This window comes from Lolium rigidum, chromosome 5 (genome assembly GCF_022539505.1).
Source record: "Lolium rigidum isolate FL_2022 chromosome 5, APGP_CSIRO_Lrig_0.1, whole genome shotgun sequence".
Taxonomy (NCBI): Eukaryota; Viridiplantae; Streptophyta; class Magnoliopsida; order Poales; family Poaceae; genus Lolium; species Lolium rigidum.
The window spans coordinates 33101987-33127314 of NC_061512.1; positions in this window are offsets into that span (position 1 = coordinate 33101987).

The window sequence follows — 25328 nt, forward strand, 5'->3', positions numbered from 1 at the left end:
TGGTGGAAGGTGTGATTCACCAAATGGTGCAAGGCATAGCTCCCATATGTGAGATTCCTCTCTTTCGGGCGATAACACTTGGAAGATTCCTCGACTTGTAGGCTGAAGTGTCCCGCTGCGGGTATACCGGAGGCTATAGTGTGCCAAAGTGTGCAAAACCTAGCTTCCCATGTGTATATGGCCTAAAAAAACTAAACCTATAAAAAAGTATGTTGGTGGAACCTCGCGCGGTGAAATCTAGGGGGGTAGACCCCCCGAGGCACGCAGATCGCCGTTATCGGGGGGGAATGACCGCTGGGGCACCGGAATGCCACCAAATCTTGAAAGTGGACCTAGGATATGTGTCAAAGTGTGTTGGAAGGTTTGATTCACCAAATGGTGCAAGGCATAGCTCCCATGTGTGAGATTCCTCTCTTTCAGGCGATAACACTTGAAAGATTCCTCGACTTGTAGGCTGAAGTGTCACGCTGCGGGTATACCGGTGGCTATAGTGTGCCAAAGTGTGCCAAACCTAGCTTTCCATGTGTATATGGCCTAAACAAAACTAAACCTATCAAAAAGTATGTTGGTGGAACCTCGTGCGGAGAAATCTAGGGGGGTAGACCCCCCCGAGTCACGCAGACCGCTGTTTTCGGGGGAGAACGGCCGCCGGAGCACCGGAATACCACCAACACTTGCAAGTGGACCTAGGATATGTGTGAAAGTGTGGTGGAAGGTGTGATTCACCAAATGGTGCAAGGCATAGCTCCCATATGTGAGATTCCTCTCTTTCGGGCGATAACACTTGGAAGATTCCTCGACTTGTAGGCTGAAGTGTCCCGCTGCGGGTATACCGGAGGCTATAGTGTGCCAAAGTGTGCAAAACCTAGCTTCCCATGTGTATATGGCCTAAAAAAACTAAACCTATCAAAAAGTATGTTGGTGGAACCTCGCGCGGTGAAATCTAGGGGGGTAGACCCCCCGAGGCACGCAGATCGCCGTTATCGGGGGGGAATGACCGCCGGGGCACCGGAATGCCACCAAATCTTGAAAGTGGACCTAGGATATGTGTGAAAGTGTGTTGGAAGGTTTGATTCACCAAATGGTGCAAGGCATAGCTCCCATGTGTGAGATTCCTCTCTTTCGGGCGATAACACTTGGAAGATTCCTCGACTTGTAGGCTGAAGTGTCCCGCTGCGGGTATACCGGAGGCTATAGTGTGCCAAAGTGTGCCAAACCTAGCTTTCCATGTGTATATGGCCTAAACAAAACTAAACCTATCAAAAAGTATGTTGGTGGAACCTCGTGCGGAGAAATCTAGGGGGGTAGACCCCCCCGAGGCACGCGGACCACTGTTTCGGGGAGAACGGCCGCCGGAGCACCGGAATACCACCAACACTTGCAAGTGGGCCTAGGATATGTGTGAAAGTGTGGTGGAAGGTGTGATTCACCAAATGGTGCAAGACATAGCTCCCATATGTGACCTTCCCCTCTCTTTCGGGCGATAACACTTGGAAGATTCCCCGAACGCGGTTTATTTGCTCCGAAACCCTAATATGTTGGAGGGGAGTGAGGACTTAGAGTACTTGTCATATTGTAAAAATATGGTATACAAATTGTATTAATGAAGATGTGTAGTACTTGTCATGTTTCAAGAATAAATATAAGCATTAAAATAAGTACAATATAAAGAAAAAAGAGAAAATGGAACAAGGCACACGGCAAAGGCAAAAACTGCACGGCAAAGGGCGCTTTGCCGTGCGACCTTGTCCTGCGCACGGCAAAGGATTTCACACGGCAACTGTTTGTCCTCTTTGCCGTGCGGGTTTTCATTGCCGTGCGCTTTCCTGTGTCTTTGCCGTGCCCTTCCTCTTTGCCGTGCGCTGTACCTCCTCTTTGCCGTGCGCTCGCCTTTGCCGTGCGTTTTGACTTTGTTTGCACGGCAACGATTTCTTTGCCGTGCGCGAGCACACGGCAATAGGTGGTTGCACGGCAGAGGCTGTTTTTCCCGTAGTGGATCTCAAGAATCAATAAACAAAATGGTCTATCCGCGCAACATATAATTCAATTCGTAGATCTCTAGACCCGGCTGCAGGACATCCAACTAGTTGATGGGATGGCAGATGACATTTTTTGAATGCTAAGGCAGTCGAGGGAGTACACTGCCAAGTCAGCCTACAAGATGCAGTTTTTTTTGGAGCTATTTCCTCGTTGACCGCCGAAGTGCAATTTTTTTGTTTGGCTCATTATTCAAAATCGAGTTTGGACCACTAGTAGAGAAACCCCCATTAGTACCGGTTCCAAAGGGCCTTTAGTACGGGTTACGAACCGGTACTAAAGGTGCCTCCACGTGGGCACGGAGGAGCCCGCGGGGCTGGAGACCTTTGGTACCGGTTCGTGTTACGAACCGGTATTAAAGGTTATTTCGTTTAATTTTTTTTATCCATTTTTTTCCAATTATTTTTCTCTCCCTTTTTTTTTTTATTTTTTCTCAGAATTTCTAATATTTCCGTTAGTCTCTAACTACACTTAATCTCTAGTCAAATTACTTACCCGTGGTCAAACTTCCCGGTCGGTCACCCCATCCTCACACTACTCCAACACTAGCACGCTTAACTTCCAAGTTCCTTTCCGTCTCACTTCCAAGTGCTTCGCTCGCATGTTGTTGATAGTAGTATCATATCAATCCTATTAACATGTGGTCGATGTCACACTTCTTTATTATTTAAAATCCAAATAATTTTTTTTAATAAACAAAAGTAATGATGTAATAATAATGTTGTCTAAATAAATAAAATTAATTTTTTAATTTGTATTATTTTTAATTATTTTTTTAATATTTTTTTGCCAAACCTAAAATTTGAAAATATTATAATTTGTTAAAAGTAATAATAATATTCTGGGATTCAAAAAATCTTATAATTATTAATTTTAATTTTTTAAAAATTTAAAAATATATAAAATTCTAAATTTCTGGAAAAAACTAAAATGTTCCTGCTTTCATATTTTCATTTGGATTTTTGAGAATCTAAAAATTGGCTAACCGGGTAACTTTTTCGAATGTAACTTTTTCGGATCTAACTTTTTCCCACGATGATTTTGATATATTATACGTTATTTTCTGACGTCGTATGCAAAAGTTAATGTAGTTTTACTATTTTTCAAACTTTTTTTGCTCAAATAGTCAAAATTCGAATTTCTTAATTTCTCCGAATAGTAGGTTGCATAACATATAAGAATCTGAAAACATTTTATTTTTTAAATTTCCTATCATTTCTATTTGTATTTTACAAAGCAAAAAAAGGCGATCCACGGGGGGGGGGGGGTGGAGGTGCGTGGGGAGCAGGAAAACCTTTAGTACCGGTTCGTGACACGAACCGGTACTAATGGTCTACCCTTTAGTACCGGTTCGTGTCACGAACCGGTACTAAAGATTTTCTGGCTGACGCTAACCCTTTAGTACCGGTTCGTGTCACGAACCGGTACTAAAGGTCCTTTGGAACCGGTACTAAAGGCCTGGGCAGTGGAACCGGTACTAATGCACATCATGTTTCATTGCCGCTACTCTTTACGCATTTGGGACAACGTCAAGCAGTGGCTCGGGGCGGTGCACATCCAACCAACCCAATGGGCGGCCTTGGAAAATGTCAAGGATTGTTGGCATCATTCTGTCCTTCGCACCGGCCATAGGCGAAAAGCGATGGCCTCCTCGCGATGTTAGTGGTGTGGGAGCTTTGGAATGAAAGAACGCTAGGGTCTTTCGTCACACCTCCTCCTTGCCATCGGTAGTTCTTGAAAAAGTTAAATCGGAGGCACGCTATTGGGTCACAGCGGGAACCAAGCATTTGAGTTGTATAATGCCGCGAGAGTAGGCTTATATTTTAATTTGTAAGGTGGTTGCTACCGCCTAAACTTGTTCTAAAATCTTCTTCTTAATTAATGAGATGAGGCAAAACTTTTTTCTCCATTTCGAAAAAACCATGTGTTAGGTACACAAGATTTATTCAACATCTTTTTCCATAGATAGCTGGTCTGGCTTTTCCATATGGTGTGTCATGTAGGGTGTTAAGGCTAGGTTTTCTTTTTGAACAAGGCCAAATCTTCTATCCAGGACTTTTAGCACTTTTTGCAATAAATAGCTTTGTTATTTTTGTCAAAAAGAAGTATGTGTTTTAGTATAGTACTACCAACAATAATAAATTAAATGTTATTCAATGGTTTAATACATTTTAGATATTGGTCAAGCGAGTAAGATGTAAAACTATATTATAATAGAACCAAATAAAGTTTATTTTAGGTATACCATGAGGTTGATATTCAACATGGACCATGCATGATAGTTTAAGAAAAAAATGATCATTCCCCAATAGAAATAGATTGCCAAAATTACATTTTAGAGACAATGTCGATGTTCAAATGTGTATCTTGAAAAGTAGAAGAGGTGATTGATCGAAGGAGGTTCATAAGAGAGTCATGTACCATGCTGTGATGGCTGCCGTGGAAGTAGTCAACGTCGCCAATGCTGTGTGCTCGATCTTGTATTCCTTTTGGTTCTCGGAGATTTGCTGGAGTCTGCTTTTAATATTTTTGAGTCGGTGAGACAGGCCATGTCGGACTTTGATTTGGATCCAGCAGCCAGTAATGTATTTGAGCAATTTTTTCCAGCCTTCATATCCCTGGCTTTCTAGATCAACCTGGTAGAAAAAGGAGATTACAAAAAAGGGGAAGAAATCAAAATTTCAGAACAACGTTGGAACCAAGCTAAATCTCACTAGTAGAAAAAGAGCCTTTCGTTCGGATCTGTCCAGAGTATTAGTCCCGGTCGGATTTGGAACCGAGACTAACGTGATCATTAGTCCTGGTTCCAAACGGCTAGGACATCGCACGGTTTTATTGGTGTTCCAAACCGGAGCTAAAGATCTACCATTTAGTCTCGGTTGAAGACACCAACCCGGACTAATGATTTTCTTGGTTTTTTTGGCTCCACCTTTTTTAGCTTTGTAAAATATAAAAGGAAATGATAGAAAATTCAAAATAAAAAATTAGAAAGATCAAAATTAAAGTTACATCAAATTTCACCGGCTATATCCGGTTAGCCAATTTTTAGATTCTCAAACTACCAAAGGGAAATATGAAAAAATTCAGATTCATTTAGGTTTTGCAAAAAAAAGCTATTTTTTATTTTTTATTTGTTTAATATTATTAGTACTTTATTATTTTTATTTATTAAAATAATTATTTGGAATTCAAACAACACATAAGTGTGCCATCGTAACCAAGAGGTTAGCAGTATTGATATCATAGTAGTAACAATAACGTGTGCATAAAGTACTTGGAAGCGGGAAAAGAAGAAAATCAGAAGTTAAGCTTGCTAGTGCTCGAGTAGTTTGAAGATGGGTGACCGATCAGAAAGTTTGACCATAGGTAAGTAATTTGATTAGAGATTAAATGTGGTTAGAGATTAAATTGATCAAATAACCTAAATACATGAAAATTCTGAAAAAATAGAACAAAAAAGAGGGAGTGGAGAAAAAAGAGGAAAAAAATTGAATGAAAAAAATTGAAAGGTCCTCCACCCAGCGCGTGCCCGCAGCCCGTCTTTAGTCCCAGTTTGTAACATAACCACGACTAAAAGATAGGGGCTTTAGTTTCGATTTCATAGTTCCGGTTGCAAAATCGGGACTAAAGGCTCTTACTAGCCGCAACTTGGGCCCGTTTGCTACTAGTGTCTGGCATAAAAGTATTTATACGCAGGCCCAAATTAGATGTACGTGGACAATATATCTCCGTGGTTCCATTGCCAAAATGTTCTTCAAGATATATGTGTTTTTCTGGTCTTGGGAAACGTTGAGTTAAACTCTTGGGAATTTTTTTTATCCTTTCGACGGAAGGTCAATCTGAAGAAAATTATGGTGTCGTGGGCCTGAATAGCAATCTGAAACACTAGAAGAAAATAAAATTTAATATGAACGTGTAGGTCTGTACTTGTTGTAAACAATTCCTCATACTAGTATGTGTTTTCCAATAAGTGATGCCATCACTGCTTTTGAGAAAATGAAATGATGGTAGTATCATCAACGGAGGCACCTGGTGGAAGAATTCGTCGAGGGCGTCCTCCACTTGGAAGGCAACGTCGCGAGTTTGGCGCACCCATACGCGGGTGAGCCCATCGGTGCCAGTCCGGCCGGTCGCGCATCAGCATCATGTCGTCGCCCACCTGGGCCAGCAAATTCGCCTCACTCATCGCGAGCTCTCCGAACTTGGAGAGCACCGCGCTGATTGCCGCTTCCGCCATGGAGTGGAAGATCTTAATTTTCTCTGCAGGCCGAGCGCTCACGTTATTTCGTTCCTGTTTGGCTGTATGATGGTCCTCTCCGTCTCCGGCGGTGGCATAGAAGAAATAAGTACACATCTCTTCCGTTACGTGGTGATTCAGCCATCTTGGTTCTTCAGCCTCCAACCCCAAGCAAAGAACCAGACCATAAGCATCCTCCATGAAAGCATCAAAGTATTCCAAGAGTCTCCAGCACCAAAGTCCCAAACAGAAGCCATTGTTGGCAAAAGATACCGGCGGTCTACAGCTGATCTCTTGTGTAGAGCTGGCTAGCAATTACTAATACTATAACACAAACACATATCAGCTGCCGCCCGCTGACAGACGGAGAGGCGCCCCAGCCTCTAGTCATTACTATACACTACGGGAGAATTGCCGTACGCCGACGGCCAAGCGATGTGCCGACGGCCAAATGTCGGGGCCGTCGGCACAGGAGCCTCCGGAGCGCGGTGAAAAGAATGGCCGTCGGCGTTAAATTGGCGTCGGTACAGGCTGGAGGTGCCGACGGTCACCGTCGGCACAGTTCTGGCCGTCGGCACAGGACCAGCCTGGCCGTCGGCACAACATTTTTTTTCTTTTTTTTTTCACTACAGACCTGTGCCGACGGTTATACCGTCGGCATAGCTTTTTTCTATTTCTCCACGATAGTCTTCAAAAAAGCATAACTAAATCATTCTAATTGAGAAAAATAAGTATAACATATCAAATTTTGCAGAAAAACAAGATCTATCATAGAAAAATGTCAAAAATGGAATATTTCAAATACCTAAACAAATCTTCTTAGAAATGAGCTATAGTGTTTGAGGTTTCATGGCTTTCACACACGCCAAAAATGAAAACATGGTCGTCGGTGGGTCGGATTTGAAATCCGCGTATGGGGTATTGCTTACCATCCTAGCGCCCACACACGTGCCAAATATGACCTCGTTTCGGCAAACTATGCCCTGCCGAGGCTGTTTCCCAACTCATTTCCCCTGAAATCCATAGAACTCCGGACATGATAGCCATTTTCGTAAAGGGTTTTTCAAAATAATTGCCAGATCCCAGTTTTGACAAACAGAATAGTTACTATGACATATAAAATGACGCCGCACGACTCCGTGGGATTTTTTGACTTCTTTCAAATTGCCATCTAGCCAAAACAGGACCCCGAGACATGCGGTATCGCCGTACTGGGTGTGCGGGTGCACCCATTCGCGGACAAACTAAACGGGAAAAAATTAGCACATATAATGATGCGTCGTAGAGCTAAAACTATTTTTTCCGGAATTTCTGGAGCGACGGATAGTTGAGCCCTAGTTCAAATCCGGTCGGTTTCCGGCGGATTCGGCGGGACACCGCCGAAGCCGCATAATTTCCCAAAAAGCTAACGCGTGCACATATCATGTGATAGGTGGTGCGTAGGTGGTCTACTATCATCGCACGGAGGTTTCACGTCATACTAAAATGCGGCCCATGTAGCTGCTTCACAAATAAAAACCGTTTGGGCACGCTAAAAATGAAAAGATGGTCGCCCGTGGTTCGGATTAAAAATCCGCACCTGGGGACTTTCTTCCCATCCTAGGGACCACACACGTACCAAATATGATCTCGTTTCGGCAAACTATGCCATGCCAAGGTCGTTTCCCACCTCATTTCACCTAAAATCCATAGAACTCCGGACGTGATAGCCCTTTTTGTGTAGGGTTTTTCAAAATAATTACCGTATCCCAGTTTTGACAAACGGAATGGTTACTATGACATATAAAATGACACCACGCTGCTCCGTGGGATTTTTTGACTTCGTTCAAATTGTCATCTGGCCAAAACAGGCCCCCCAGAACATGCGGTATCGCCGTACCGGTTGTGCGGGTGCACTCATTCGCGAACAAACTAAACGGGAAAAAATTAGCACATATAATGATGTGTTGTAGAACTAAAAAAATTTCTTCCGGAATTTCTGGAGCGACGGATAGTTGAGCCCTAGTTCAAATCCGGTCAGTTTCCAGCGGATTCGGCGGGACACCGCCGGACACCGCATGGTTTTCCAGAAAGCTAACGCGTGCACATGTCATGTGATAGGTGGTGCGTAGGTGGTCTACTATCATCGCACAGAGGTTTCACGTCATACTAAAATACGCCCCATATAGCTGCTTCACAAATAAAAACCATTTGGGCACGCTAAAAATGAAAAGATGGTCGCCTGTGGGTCGGATTAGAATTCCGCACCCGGGGTCTTGCTTCCCATCCTAGGGCACACACATGTGCCAAATATGACCTCGTTTCGGCAAACTATGTCATGCAGAGGTCGTTTCCCACCTCATTTCACCTAAAATCCATAGAACTCCGGACGTGATAGCCCTTTTTGTGAAGGGTTTTTCAAAATAATTGTCGTATCCCAGTTTTGACAAAAGGAATAGTTACTATGACATATAAAATGACGCCCCGCGGCTTCGTTGGATTTTTTTGACTTCTTTCAAATTGCCATCTGGCCAAAATAGGGCCCCCGTGACATGCGGTATCACCGTACCTGGTGTGTGGGTGCACCCATTCGCGAACAAACTGAACGAACAAAAATTAGCACATATAATGATGCATCATGGAACTAAAAACATTTTTTCTGGAATTTCTGGAGCGATGGATAGTTGACCCCTAGTTCAAATCCGGTCAGTTTCCAGCGGATTCGGCAGGACACCGCCGGAAGCCGCATGTGTTCTCAAAAAGCTAACGCGTGCACATGTCATGTGATAGTTGGTGTGTAGGTGGTCTACTATCATCACACGGAGGTTTCATGTCATACTAAAATGCGCCCCATGTAGCTGCTTCACAATTAAAAACCGTTTGGGCAAGCTAAAAAATGAAAAGATGGTCGCTGATGGCGTGTAACTCACACGTTCGTTGGGAACCCCAAGAGGAAGGTATGATGCGCACAGCAGCAAGTTTTCCCTCAGAAAAAACCAAGGTTTATCGAACCAGGAGGAGCCAAGAAGCACGTTGAAGGTTGATGGCGGCGGGATGTAGTGCGGCGCAACACCGGAGATTCCGGCGCCAACGTGGAACCTGCACAACACAACCAAAGTACTTTGCCCCAACGAAACGGTGAGGTTGTCAATCTCACCGGCTTGCTGTAACAAAGGATTAACCGTATTGTGTGGAAGATGATTGTTTGCAAGAAAACAGTAAAACAAGTATTGCAGCAGATTTGTATTTGAGTATAAAAGAATGGACCGGGGTCCACAGTTCACTAGAGGTGTCTCTCCCATAAGATAAAAGCATGTTGGGTGAACAAATTACAGTCGGGCAATTGACAAATAGAGAGGGCATAACAATGCACATACATGTCATGATAAATATAGTGAGATTTAATTGGGTATTACGACAAAGTACATAGACCGCCATCCAGCATGCATCTATGCCTAAAAAGTCCACCTCCAGGTTATCATCCGAACCCCCTCCAGTATTAAGTTGCTAACAACAGACAATTGCATTAAGTATGGTGTGTAATGTAATCAACAACTACATCCTCGGACATAGCATCAATGTTTTATCCCTAGTGGCAACAGCACATCCACAACCTTAGAACTTTCTGTCACATCGTCCCGAGATATCAATGGAGGCATGAACCCACTATCGAGCATAAATACTCCCTCTTGGAGTTAAGAGAAAAAACTTGGCCAGATCCTCTACTAATAACGGAGAGCATGCAAGATCATAAACAACACATAGGTAATAACTTGATAATTAACATAACATAGTATTCTCTATCCATCGGATCCCGACAAACACAACATATAGAATTACAGATAGATGATCTTGATCATGTTAGGCAGCTCACAAGATCCAACAATGAAGCACAATGAGGAGAAGACAACCATCTAGCTACTGCTATGGACCCATAGTCCAGGGGTGAACTACTCACTCATCACTCCGGAGGCGACCATGGCGGTGAAGAGTCCTCCGGGAGATGAATCCCCTCTCCGGCGAGGTGCCGGAGGAGATCTCCAGAATCCCCCGAGATGGGATTGGCGGCGGCGGCGTCTCAGTAAGGTTTTCCGTATCGTTGCTCTCGGTACTGGGGGTTTCGCGATGGAGGCTTTAAGTAGGCGGAAGGGCATCGTGGGGGGCCACACGAGGGCCCCACACCATAGGTCGGCGCGGCCAGGGCCTGGGCCGCGCCGCCCTATGGTGGCGGCGCCTCGTGGCCCCACTTCGACTCCTCTTCGGTCTTCTGGAAGCTTAGTGGAAAAATAGGACCCTGGGCGTTGATTTCGTCCAATTCCGAGAATATTTCGTTACTAGGATTTCTGAAACCAAAAACAGCAGAAAACAGCAACTGGCTCTTCGGCATCTTGTTAATAGGTTAGTTTCAGAAAATGCACGAATATGACATAAAGTGTGCATAAAACATGTAGATATCATCAATAATGTGGCATGGAACATAAGAAATTATCTATACGTCGGAGACGTATCAGCATCCCCAAGCTTAGTTCACGCTCGTCCCGAGCGAGTAAAACGATAACAAAGATAATTTCCGAAGTGACATGCCATCATAACCTTGATCATACTATTTGTAAACATATGTAATGAATGCAGCGATCAAAACAATGGTAATGACATGAGTAAACAAGTGAATCATAAAGCAAAGACTTTTCATGAATAGTACTTCAAGACAAGCATCAATAAGTCTTGCATAAGAGTTAACTCATAAAGCAATAAATCAAAGTAAAGGTATTGAAGCAACACAAAGGAAGATTAAGTTTCAGCGGTTCCTTTCAACTTGTAACATGTATATCTCATGGATAATTGTCAACATAGAGTAATATAACAAGTGCAATATGCAAGTATGTAGGAATCAATGCACAGTTCACACAAGTGTTTGCTTCTTGAGGTGGAGAGAGATAGGTGAACTGACTCAACATAAAAGTAAAAAAGAATAGTCCTTCAAAGAGGAAAGCATCGATTGCTATATTTGTGCTAGAGCTTTTATTTTGAAAACATGAAACAATTTTGTCAACGGTAGTAATAAAGCATATGAGTTATGAAAATTATATCTTACAAGTTGCAAGCCTCATGCATAGTATACTAATAGTGCCCGCACCTTGTCCTAATTAGCTTGGACTACCGGATCATTGCAATACACATGTTTTAACCAAGTGTCACAATGGGGTACCTCCATGCCGCTCGTACAAAGGTCTAAGGAGAAAGCTCGCATTTTGGATTTCTCGCTTTTGATTATTCTCAACTTAGACATCCATACCGGGACAACATGGACAACGGATAATGGACTCCTCTTTAATGCATAAGCATGTGGCAACAATTATTATTCTCATATGAGATTGAGGATATATGTCCAAAACTGAAACTTCCACCATGAATCATGGCTTTAGTTAGCGGCCCAATGTTCTTCTCTAACAATATGCATGCTCCAACCATTAAGGTGGTAGATCTCTCTTACTTCAGACAAGACGGACATGCATAGCAACTCACATGATATTCAACAAAGAATAGTTGATGGCGTCCCCGAAACATGGTTATCGCACAACAAGCAACTTAATAAGAGATAAAGTGCATAAGTACATATTCAATACCACAATAGTTTTTAGGCTATTTGTCCCATGAGCTATATATTGCAAAGGTGAATGATGGAAATTTAAAGGTAGCACTCAAGCAATTTACTTTGGAATGGCGGAGAAATACCATGTAGTAGGTAGGTATGGTGGACACAAATGGCATAGTGGTTGGCTCAAGGATTTTGGATGCATGAGAAGTATTCCCTCTCGATACAAGGTTTAGGCTAGCAAGGTTATTTGAAACAAACACAAGGATGAACGGTGCAGCAAAACTCACATAAAAGACATATTGTAAACATTATAAGACTCTACACCTTCTTCCTTGTTGTTCAAAACTCAATACTAGATATTATCTAGACTCTAGAGAAACCAAATATGCAAACCAAATTAGCAAGCTCTAAGTGTTTCTTCATTAATGGGTGCAAAGTATATGATGCAAGAGCTTAAACATGAGCACAACAATTGCCAAGTATCAAATTATCCAAGACATTTTAGCAATTTACTACATGTATCATTTTCCAATTCCAACCATATAACAATTTAACGAAGAAGAAACTTCGCCATGAATACTATGAGTAAAGCCTAAGGACATACTTGTCCATATGCTACAGCGGAGCGTGTCTCTCTCCCATACAGTGAATGCTAGGATCCATTTTATTCAAACAAAACAAAAACAAAAACAAACCGACGCTCCAAGCAAAGTACATAAGATGTGGCCGAATAAAAATATAGTTTCAGGGGAGGAACCTGATAATGTTGTCGATGAAGAAGGGGATGCCTTGGGCATCCCCAAGCTTAGACGCTTGAGTCTTCTTAGAATATGCAGGGGTGAACCACCGGGGCATCCCCAAGCTTAGAGCTTTCACTCTCCTTGATCACATTGTATCATACTCCTCTCTTGATCCTTGAAAACTTCCTCCACACCAAACTCGAAACAACTCATTAGAGGGTTAGTGCACAATAAAAATTAACATGTTCAAAGGTGACACAATCATTCTTATCACTTCTGGACATTGCATAAAGCTACTGGACATTAATGGATCAAAGAAATGTAGGATAACGTTGCATAGAAAACAAAAAAATTCCTACCGCGAACACGCAGTCCAAGCCAAGATGCAATCTAGAAGACGGTAGCAACGAGGGGGTATCGAGTCTCACCCTTGAAGAGATTCCAAAGCCTACAAGATGAGGCTCTTGTTGCTGCGGTAGACGTTCACTTGCCGCTTGCAAAAGCGCGTAGAAGATCTTGATCACGATCGGTTCCGGCGCCACGAACGGGCAGCACCTCCGTACTCGGTCACACGTTCGGTTGTTGATGAAGACGACGTCCACCTCCCCGTTCCAGCGGGCAGTGGAAGTAGTAGCTCCTCTTGAATCCGACAGCACGACGGCGTGGTGTCGGTGGTGGTGGAGAAATCCGGCGGAGCTTCGCTTAAGCGTGCGGGATGTGGTGGAGGAGAGAGACCGCTATGGTTTGGGGAGAGAGGGGGGTTGGGCGCCGGCCCTCTAAGGGGTGCGGCCAAGGCTGAGGCCTGAAGTGGTCAGCCCCCTCTCCTATGCCCCTCATTATATAGGTGGAAGCACCAAGAGTTCTAGTCCAAGTCTTCGAATAAGACCCCAACACTAAAACCTCCCATATGTGGGAAACCTACTCAAGGAGGGAGTCCTACCCAAGGTGGGACTCCCACCTTTCCTTGAGGTGGGTTGGCCGGCCACCCTAGGGGAGTCCACCTTGGACTCCTCCCCTTTAGGGTTGGCTGGTCATGCAAGGTGGAGTCCCTCCGGGACTCTACTTTCCATGGTGATTTCTTCGGACTTTTCTAGAACCTTCTAGAACCTGCCATAAATGCACCGGATCATTTCCAAACTTGGAATATGACTTCCTATATATGAATCTTATTCTCCGGACCATTCCGGAACTCCTCGTGATGTCCGGGATCTCATCCGGGACTCCGAACAAATATTCGAACTCCATTCCATATTCAAGTTCTACCATTTCAACATCCAACTTTAAGTGTGTCACCCTACGGTTCGTGAACTATGCGGACATGGTTGAGTACTCACTCCGACCAATAACCAATAGCGGGATCCGGAGATCCATAATGGCTCCCACATATTCAACGATGACTTTAGTGATCGAATGAACCATTCACATACGATACCAATTCCCTTTGTCACGCGATATTTTACTTGTCCGAGGTTTGATCTTCGGTATCACTCTATACCTTGTTCAACCTCGTCTCCGACAAGTACTCTTTACTCGTACCGTGGTATGTGGTCTCTTATGAACTTATTCATATGCTTGCAAGACATTAGACGACATTCCACCGAGAGGGCCCGGAGTATATCTATCCGTCATCGGGATGGACAAATCCCACTCGTTGATCCATATGCCTCAACTCATACTTTCCGGATACTTAATCCCACCTTTATAACCACCCATTTACGCGAGTGGCGTTTGATGTAATCAAAGTACCTTTCCGGTATAAGTGATTTACATGATCTCATGGTCATAAGGACTAGGTAACTATGTATCGAAAGCTTATAGCAAATAACTTAATGACGAGATCTTATGCTACGCTTAATTGGGTGTGTCCATTACATCATTCATACAATGATATAACCTTGTTATTAATAACATCCAATGTTCATGATTATGAAACTAATCATCCATTAATCAACAAGCTAGTTAAGAGGCATACTAGGGACTCTTTGTTTGTCTACATATCACACATGTACTAATGTTTCGGTTAATACAATTATAGCATGATATATAAACATTTATCATAAACATAAAGATATAAATAATAACCTCTTTATTATTGCCTCTAGGGCATATCTCCTTCGAGTCTCCCACTTGCACTAGAGTCAATAATCTAGTTTACATTTGTAAAGATATAACACCTTGGCCTTATGGTGCTTTATCATGTATTGCTCACGGGAGAGGTTTTTAGTCAACGGATCTGACACGCTCAGAAACGTATGTATTTTGTAATTCATTTGCGTCTCAACGCATCACTCATTTCCAAATGAGTCGGCATTAAATATGTTTGGTCTTTTGGTAGAACCTTAATTCCGCGGTCTGAAATATGTCACTAATATTGTCACACACAATATAGCTTCAAAGTTCTGACTCTGTCGGAAATACACCAAGTTCTCAAAGAACCTTTTGACTTAACATCCTTTGTCATTGTCAAAACAATGACATACTCTGCCTTCTTTTGTAGAATCCGTCACAATATTTAGAACTCTTCTAAATCTAGCATAGACAACTTCTAGCTCATTGTGCTACCTTTCAAACAACACTTAATCGAATTTGAGATTGAAATTATATTTTATATGTGACAAAACCAATATCGGTGTAACACCTTACAGCGATTTGTTTGTCATTTCTTCATACAAAAATATATATATATATATCCTTAGTTCTTCTAAAGTACTCAAGGATATTCTTACTTGTCGTCCAATGATCATCATATGAATCATTCTGGTATATGCTCATAACACTTTATAGCACATTATATCTGATTGTGTACATATTATTCGTGATCTATAATCACTCATGTGTTTTTACTCATTGAGTGTCAGATACACTCAAGTCTTGTTAAAAATTCACATGACAAGAATATTTTCTTAATATTTCTATATTGAACTATTTTCAATATCCATTCTATGTACTTTGACTTAAACTTATTTTGTGTTTCAATCTATCTTCATATATCTTGACACTAGATATGTTTCAGTCCATATCCTTTCATTGAAATTAATTTCTCAATGAAACCTTTTAATCAAGTATATAATTACATCATTTATAACTAACTATATGTCACCTACATAAAGTATTATAAATGTGTCTTAGCGCTCCCACTTAATTTATTGCAAATGCAAGCCTCTTCATCGTCTCTGATGAAATCAAAAACTCTTTGACTATTTCATCTGGTGAAGATTCCAACTCCGCAATACTTACTTCATCCAATTGAAGTTCGTATACCTATCTAGTATTCCACGGACCAGCAAAACTCTTGGTTGTATCTTGTATACACCTTTAATACATACTTCGATAAGTAATGTATTTTGCCATCCTACTAGCATATCTCATAAAAGAAATATGTAGTGATTACTAGAATAATCCACATAGACTATAAGCATTGCTACGGAAGATCTAATCTTATCGTAGTCAACTCTTTGAACTTTGTCGTAAACAATTTTTCAACAAGTCGAGCTTCTTCAAAGATATTTCATCCAAGTCTATAGATCCATTTACTTTCAAAAAGTATTCATCTATTATGGATTTCATGGTGCATGGCCATTTTAACGGAGTCAGGGCCCATCATAACTTCTTTGCTTGTAGTTGGTTTATCATTGTTCAAAATCAATCCTTTGTCCACAAATCATTTATTTGATCACAAAGTAAACCATACCTACAAGGTTCAATATGTACTTCGATCTCCATGGCTAAAACACTTTGTAGTCATAGGAGCCATGATTGTCGTGGCCGCTTCCGGAACCAATTCCGATGCTGCGCTACTCCGATCATTATGCTCGGGTTCATAAACCTTATCAAGTTCTATTGTCCTCCCACTCAAAAACTTCGCTAGAAACAATTTCTTGGAAATAAGAAACATTGACAAACACTTTTGTCTTTGTCTCCATTGTGGGAAGAATTCCCAATCAATTCTCTGGGATAACCAACAAAGACATTCATCCGATTTTGGTTGTAAACATATTTACTTATGCTATGCATACCAAAATTTAAGAAAAGACTATTAGTGTTTATACCCATGTCATAACTCGTATGATGTCATTTCAACGGATCATGATGATGCTCTATTCAGTGTAAAGCTGTAGTCTCTAAAGCATAATTCAAAAAATATAATGGCATTAATATTTTATCTCATCATTGACCCAACTAGGTTTGGATACATCTCTCGGATACTTCATCATCACTATGATACTCCAAGAAATGTGAGTTGTAGAACAATTTCATAACTCTATTAGATGTTCGCTAAAACTAGTAATTCAAATATTTCCACTATGATCCAATCATAGATATTTGACTTTTCTATTACGATGATTTCTACTTCATGCTGAAATTTATTTGAATCCATTCAAATGTTTCAAACTTCTTCCTTATCGAATATATCCACATATATATACTCAATTCATTGTTTGAAGTTTTCATGAAGTATAAGAATCTCCCGCACACAACTATGCCCGAGTGATCCATATACATCATCATGTATGTTTCCACTAAGTTAGTTGCCCGTTCAAAACTTGGCCTATGAACGGTATTTTAGTCATTCTCTTTTAGAAAAGATTTGCAAGCGCCAAACGATTCAAAAAATCAAATGACTCCAAAAATCCATTTGCATGGAGTTTCTTCATGCGTTCCTTTCCAACATGACCTAAATGGCGGTTCCACAAATAAGTGGAATTCAAATCATTTGCCTTATGGCATTTTAGCGTCGGTGTTATGTATGTGTGTTTCACCATTAAGATTTATAATAACTTATCCATCGTACATGGAGTAATGTCATAATTTAAACAACTCATTGTTTTCATTTGACCAGAGCAAAATAACAATTATTAAGTTCTTTATTATAAATTCTAAGGGCTAGATAGAATGCCAATGATGAACATAATAACACTTTATTTTTGTTCCGGGCGTGCATTCCTATCATATTCCTTGTCGGTCACTTAGGCCATTGAATTCTTGTATTGCGTTGTTTTTGTATGACACTTCATACCAACCAATATAGTACTAATACCCAAGAACTTCATAGTGTGACCTAACTAGGAATACAATCATAACATGTATATCATTTATATACACCGAGCTAGACTTTCTAGTCTTTTCTTTCTTTTCGCCAAAATATCTTTTGCAGTTTCTCTTTTAGCTTTCCTCATTATTCAGAAAAACACTTCAATATTAATAACTTCTAGGTTTGTTGGTCTCATACCAATAACCTTGAGGTTCTTATTTTGAAGTTGATCATCATATGACAAGTGTTCCGGATTTCACTATTAGTAACCTTGTAATATGATGAACAATTTCACTCATAATTTTATCCATCATATCATGACGACTTTCCAAGACCATGTCTGTACATGCTAGGCTCGTAAAGTTTTAACCTTGGTATTTGCATGTGCAAATCTAGCTTGCACCCGTTGTATGCACACGTAGAATCTATCACACCCGATCATCACGTGATGCTTCGAAACGACGAGTCTTAGCAACGGTGCATATTAAGGATGGTCACTTCATGGATATGCGAATATCGTTAGTGCCCCAATAGTTGGAGGATTGTGACGCCTTGCGTCTTCAACCTTCGTACATTCCCATAAAACTTATGAGTTCATGTAGTCTCACCAAATTATATTCTATCATCTTGCAATAAGGTCTTAGATATCACATATATCTCATACCTTGATTATTTCTGAAAACTAAATTTTCAGCTCCTTACTTTTCAAACAGATTTGAACTTCAAGTTTCACGGAGACAAGATAACTTTAGGTACTAATTGAAACCATAGCTCTTTGAATCAACAATGTGAGGTTTACTAAAAGTTTGCAATAGGACTTAATCATTTCTTGATTCTTTAACAATACGGTACCAATCCGTAAAGTTTCTTGTCAGATTTTAACAGTATTTCTATCTCAATTACAAGACTAGCGCATGGTAGAAAACGGATGCCAATACTACAAAATTAATTCAAAATACTACTCGGACTATGTTTATGATAATTAGTTCATGTTTTAATCTAATTACTAATGAACTCCCACTTAATACAACATCCCTCATAGTTGTTAAGTGGTACACGATCCAAATCCACTACACCAAAACCGATCATCACGTGAGATGATGTAGCTTCAATAGTGAACATCAAAATGTTGATCATATCATTGATGTCTACGGGAGCTTCTATTCTTGTAGACAGTGTTGGGCCTCCAAGAGCAGAGGTTTGTAGAACAGCAGCAAGTTTCCCTTAAGTGGATACCCAAGGTTTATCGAACTCAGGGAGGAAGAGGTCAAAGATATCCCTCTCATGCAACCCTGCAACCACAAAGCAAGAAGTCTCTTGTGTCCCCAACACACCTAATAGGTGCACTAGTTCGGCGAAGAGATAGTGAAATAGAGGTGGTATGAATAAGCAGTAGCAACGGCAATGACACCAGAAAAGTGCTTTGCCCGGGACGAGTAAACAAGCGGTAGTAATGTAGCAGTAGTAACACGGCAGTAGTAACGCAGTAGTAGTAACGCGATGAGAACGAGTAAACAAGCAGCGATAGCGATATTTAGGAACAAGGCCTAGGGATTACACTTTCACTAGTGGACACTCTCAACATTGATCACATAACGAGAATAGATAAATGCATACTCTACACTTTTGTTGGATGATGAACACATTGCGTAGGATTACACGAACCCTCAATGCCGGAGTTAACAAGCTCCACAATAATGCTCATGTTTAAGTAACCTTATAGTGTAAGATAGATCAATAGACTAAACCAAGTACTAGCATAGCATGCACACTTGTCACCTTCATGCATATGTAGGAGGAATAGATCACATCAATATTATCATAGCAATAGTTAACTTCGCAATCTACAAGAGATCATGATCATAGCATAAACCAAGTACTAACACGGTGCACGCATTGTCACCTTTGCACACATGCGGGAGGAATAAACTACTTTAATAACAAATCACTAGAGTAGCACATAGATAAATTGTGATACAAAACATGTTGCAATCTTAAAGAGATATAAATAAGCACCTCACTATGCCATTCAACATTGAGTAAGTATTCTGTGAAATATGGCCTAAGAGACCCACACGGTGCACACACTGTCACATTTACACACGTGGGACAAGGAGTCTCCGGAGATCACATAAGTAAAACTCACTTGACTAGCATAATGACATCTAGATTACAAGCATCATCATATGAATCTCAATCATGTAGGGCAGCTCATGAGATTATTGTATTGAAACACATAGGAGAGAGATGAACCACATAGCTACCGGTACAGCCCCGAGCCTCGATGGAGAACTACTCCCTCCTCATGGGAGCAGCAGCGGTGATGAAGATGGCGATGGAGATGGCAGCGGTGTCGATGGAGAAGCCTTCGGGGGCACTTCCCCGCTCCGGCAGGGTGCCGGAACGGAGACTCCTGTCCCCCGGATCTTGGCTTCGCGATGGCGGCGGCTCCGGAAGGTTTTCCGTATCGTGGTTCTTCGCATCGGGGTTTTCGATCCGGGGGCTTTATATAGGCGAAGAGGCGGCGCGAGGAGGGCTGACGGGGGGCCGGACTATAGGGCGGCGCGGCCCCCCTCCGGCCGCGCCGGCCTATGGTTTGGTGGGCACTGTGGCCCCCCTCGACCTCTCCGGTGTGTTCCGGATGCTTCCGGGGATTCTAAGATCTTTGGCGTTGATTTCGTCCGATTCCGAGAATATTTCGTTACTAGGATTTCTGAAACCAAAAACAGCGAGAAAACGAGAGCCGGCACTTCGGCATCTTGTTAATAGGTTAGTTCCGGAAAATGCACGAATATGACATAAAGTGTGCATATAACATGTAGATAACATCAATAATGTGGCATGGAACACAAGAAATTATCGATACGTTGGAGACGTATCGGCATCCCCAAGCTTAGTTACTGCTCGTCCCGAGCGAGGTAAAACGATAACAAAGATAATTTACGGAGTGACATGCCATCATAAACTTGATCATACTATTTGTAAAGCATATGTAGTGAATGCAGCGATCAAAACAATGTATATGACATGGGTAAACAACTGAATCATAAAGCAAAGACTTTTCATGAATAGCACTTCAAGACAAGCATCAATAAGTCTTGCATAAGAGTTAACTCATAAAGTAATAATTCAAAGTAAAGGTATTGAAGCAACACAAAGGAAGATGAAGTTTCAGCGGTTGCTTTCAACTTATAACATGTATATCTCATGGATATTGTCAACATAGAGTAATATAATAAGTGCAATATGCAAGTATGTAGGAATCAATGCACAGTTCACACAAGTGTTTGCTTCTTGAGGTGGAGAGAAATAGGTGAACTGACTCAACAATAAAGTAAAAGAATGGTCCTCATAGAGGAAAAACATCGATTGCTATATTTGTGCTAGAGCTTTGGTTTTGAAAACATAAAGTAAGCATAAAAATAAAGTTTTGAGAGGTGTATGTTGTTGTCAACGAATGGTAGCGGGTACTCTAACCCCCTTGCCAGACAAACCTTCAAAGAGCGGCTCCCATTTTATTTTATTTTTGGGTGGCACTCCTTCCAACCTTTCTTTCACAAACCATGGCTAACCGAATCCTCGGGTGCCCGCCAACAATCTCATACCATGAAGGAGTGCCCTTTTATTTTAGTTTTATTATGATGACACTCCTCCCAACCTTTGCTTACACAAGCCATGGCTAACCGAATCCTTCGGGTGCCGTCCAACAATCACATACCATGGAGGAGTGTCTATTTTTGGTTAATTAATTTGGGACTGGGAATCCCATTGCCAGCTCTTTTTGCAAAATTATTGGATAAGCGGATGAAGCCACTAGTCCATTGGTGAAAGTTGCCCAACAAGATTGAAAGATAAACACCACATACTTCCTCATGAGCTATAAAACATGGACACAAATAAGAGGTAATAAATTTTGAATTGTTTAAAGGTAGCACTCAAGCAATTTACTTTGGAATGGCAGGAAATACCATGTAGTAGGTAGGTATGGTGGACACAAATGGCATAGTGTTGTTTGGCTCAAGGATTTGGATGCATGAGAAGTATTCCCTCTCGATACAAGGTTTAGGCTAGCAAGGCTTATTTGAAACAAACAGAAGGATGAACTGGTGCAGCAAAACTCACATAAAAGACATATTGAAAACATTATAAGACTCTACACCGTCTTCCTTGTTGTTCAAAACTCAATACTAGAAATTATCTAGACTTTAGAGAGACCAATTATGCAAACCAAATTTTAGCATGCTCTATGTATTCTTCACTAATAGGTGCAAAGTATATGATGCAAGAGCTTAAACATGAGCACAACAATTGCCAAGTATCACATTACCCAAGACATTATAGCAATTACTACATGTATCATTTTCCAATTCCAACCATATAACAATTTAACGAAGAGGAAACTTCGCCATGAATATTATGAGCTAAGAACACATGTGTTCATATGAACCAGCGGAGCGTGTCTCTCTCCCACACAAGCATGATGTAATCCAATTTATTCAAACACAAACAAAAATAGAAACAAACAAACAGACGCTCCAAGTAAAGTACATAAGATGTGACCGAATAAAAATATAGTTTCAAGAGAAGGAACCCGATAATTTATCGATGAAGAAGGGGATGCCTTGGGCATCCCCAAGCTTAGACGCTTGAGTCTTCTTGATATATGCAGGGATGAACCACCGGGGCATCCCCAAGCTTAGACTTTTCACTCTTCTTGATCGTAGTATATCATCCTCCTCTCTTGACCCTTGAAAACTTCCTCCACACCAAACTCGAAACAACTCATTAGAGGGTTAGTGGACAATAAAAATTAACATGTTCAGAGGTGACACAATCATTCTTAACACTTATGGACATTGCATAAAGCTACTGGACATTAATGGATCAAAGAAATTCATCCAACATAGCAAAAGAGGCAATGCGAAATAAAAGGCAGAATCTGTCAAAACAGAACAGTCCGTAAAGATGGATTTTATTAGGCCACCAGACTTGCTCAAATGAAAATGCTCAAATTGAATGAAAGTTGCGTACATATCTGAGGATCACTCACGTAAATTGGCATAATTTTCTGAGTTACCTACAGAGAATTAGACCCAGATTCGTGACAGCAAAGAAAACTGTTTCTGCGCAGTAATCCAAATCTAGTATTGACTTTACTATCAAAGACTTTACTTGGCACAACAAAACACAAAACTAAGATAAGGAGAGGTTGCTACAGTAGTAAACAACTTCCAAGACACAAATATAAAACAAAGTACTGTAGCAAAATAACACATGGGTTATCTCCCAAGAAGTTCTTTTCTTTATAGCCATTAAGATGGGCTCAGCAGTTTTAATGATGCTCACATGAAAAATAGAGTATGAAGCAAAAGAGAGCATCAAGAGGCAAATTCAAAACACATTTAAGTCTAACATGCTTCCTATGCATAGGAATCTTGTAAATAAACAAGTTCATGAAGAGCAAAGTAACAAGCATAGGAAGATAAAACAAGTGTAGCTTAAAAAATTTCAGCACATAGAGAGGTGTTTTAGTAACATGAAAATTTCTACAACCATATTTTCCTCTCTTATAATAACTTTCAGTAGCAACATGAGCAAACTCAACAATATAACTATCACATAAAGCATTCTTATCATGAGTCTCTTGCATAAAATTATTACTCTCCACATAAGCATAGTTATTCTTATTAATTGTAGTAGGAGCAAATTCAACAAAGTAGCTATCATTATTATTTTCATCAAGTGTAGGAGGCATATTGTAATCATAATCAAATTTATCCTCCATAGTAGGTGGCGCCAAAAGACCACTATTATAATCATCACAAATAGGAGGCAAAGTATCATCAAAGAAAATTTTCTCCTCAATGCTTGGGGGACTAAAAATATCATGAAAACCAGCTTCCCCAAGCTTAGAACTTTCTATATTATTGTCAACAATGGTGTTCAAAGCGTTCATACTAATATTACTACCAGCATGCAAAGAAGATTTCATAGGTTTTTTAATTTTCGCATCAAACAATCCATGTTTTAAATCAGGAAATAGAATAAGAAGCTCACTCTTGTACATTATGCTAAACGAGTGTAAACAAGAAACAAAAAGATGCAATTGCAGGATCTAAAGGAAATAGCTTTGAGCACACACACAACGGCGCCAGAAAAATACTTTACCCGAGACCGTAGTATGAGAGCCTTTTACCTTTCCTCCCCGGCAACGGCGCCAGAAAAGTGCTTGATGTCTACGGGAGCTTCTATTCTTGTAGACAGTGTTGGGCCTCCAAGAGCAGAGGTTTGTAGAACAGCAGCAAGTTTCCCTTAAGTGGATACCCAAGGTTTATCGAACTCGGGGAGGAAGAGGTCAAAGATATCCCTCTCATGCAACCCTGCAACCACAAAGCAAGAAGTCTCTTGTGTCCCCAACACACCTAATAGGTGCACTAGTTCGGCGAAGAGATAGTGAAATACAGGTGGTATGAATAAGCAGTAGCAACGGCAATGACACCAGAAAAGTGCTTTGCCCGGGACGGTAAACAAGCGAGTAGTAATGTAGCGGTAGTAACACGACGGTAGTAACGACGAGTAACGAGAACAGTAAACAAGCAGCGATAGGAGTATTTAGGAACAAGGCCTAGGGATTACACTTTCACTAGTGGACACTCTCAACATTGATCACATAACAGAATAGATAAATGCATACTCTACACTTTTGTTGGATGATGAACACATTGCGTAGGATTACACGAACCCTCAATGCCGGAGTTAACAAGCTCCACAATAATGCTCATGTTTAAGTAACCTTATAGTGTAAGATAGATCAATAGACTAAACCAAGTACTAGCATAGCATGCACACTGTCACCTTCATGCATATGTAGGAGGAATAGATCACATCAATATTATCATAGCAATAGTTAACTTCGCAATCTACAAGAGATCATGATCATAGCATAAACCAAGTACTAACACGGTGCACGCACTGTCACCTTTGCACACATGCGGGAGGAATAAACTACTTTAATAACAAATCACTAGAGTAGCACATAGATAAATTGTGATACAAAACATGTTGCAATCTTAAAGAGATATAAATAAGCACCTCACTATGCCATTCAACATTGAGTAAGTATTATGTGAAATATGGCCTAAGAGACCCACACGGTGCACACACTGTCACCTTTACACACGTGGGACAAGGAGTCTCCGGAGATCACATAAGTAAAACTCACTTGACTAGCATAATGACATCTAGATTACAAGCATCATCATATGAATCTCAATCATGTAGGGCAGCTCATGAGATTATTGTATTGAAACACATAGGAGAGAGATGAACCACATAGCTACCGGTACAGCCCCGAGCCTCGATGGAGAACTACTCCCTCCTCATGGGAGCAGCAGCGGTGATGAAGATGGCGATGGAGATGGCAGCGGTGTCGATGGAGAAGCCTTCCGGGGGCACTTCCCCGCTCCGGCGGGGTGCCGGAACGAGAGACTCCTGTCCCCCGGATCTTGGCTTCGCGATGGCGGCGGCTCCGGAAGGTTTTCCGTATCGTGGTTCTTCGCATCGGGGTTTTCGATCCGGGGGCTTTATATAGGCGAAGAGGCGGCGCGGGAGGGGCTGACGGGGGGCCACACCATAGGGCGGCGCGGCCCTCCCTGCGGCCGCGCCGGCCTATGGTTTGGTGGGCTGTGGCCCCCCTCGACCTCT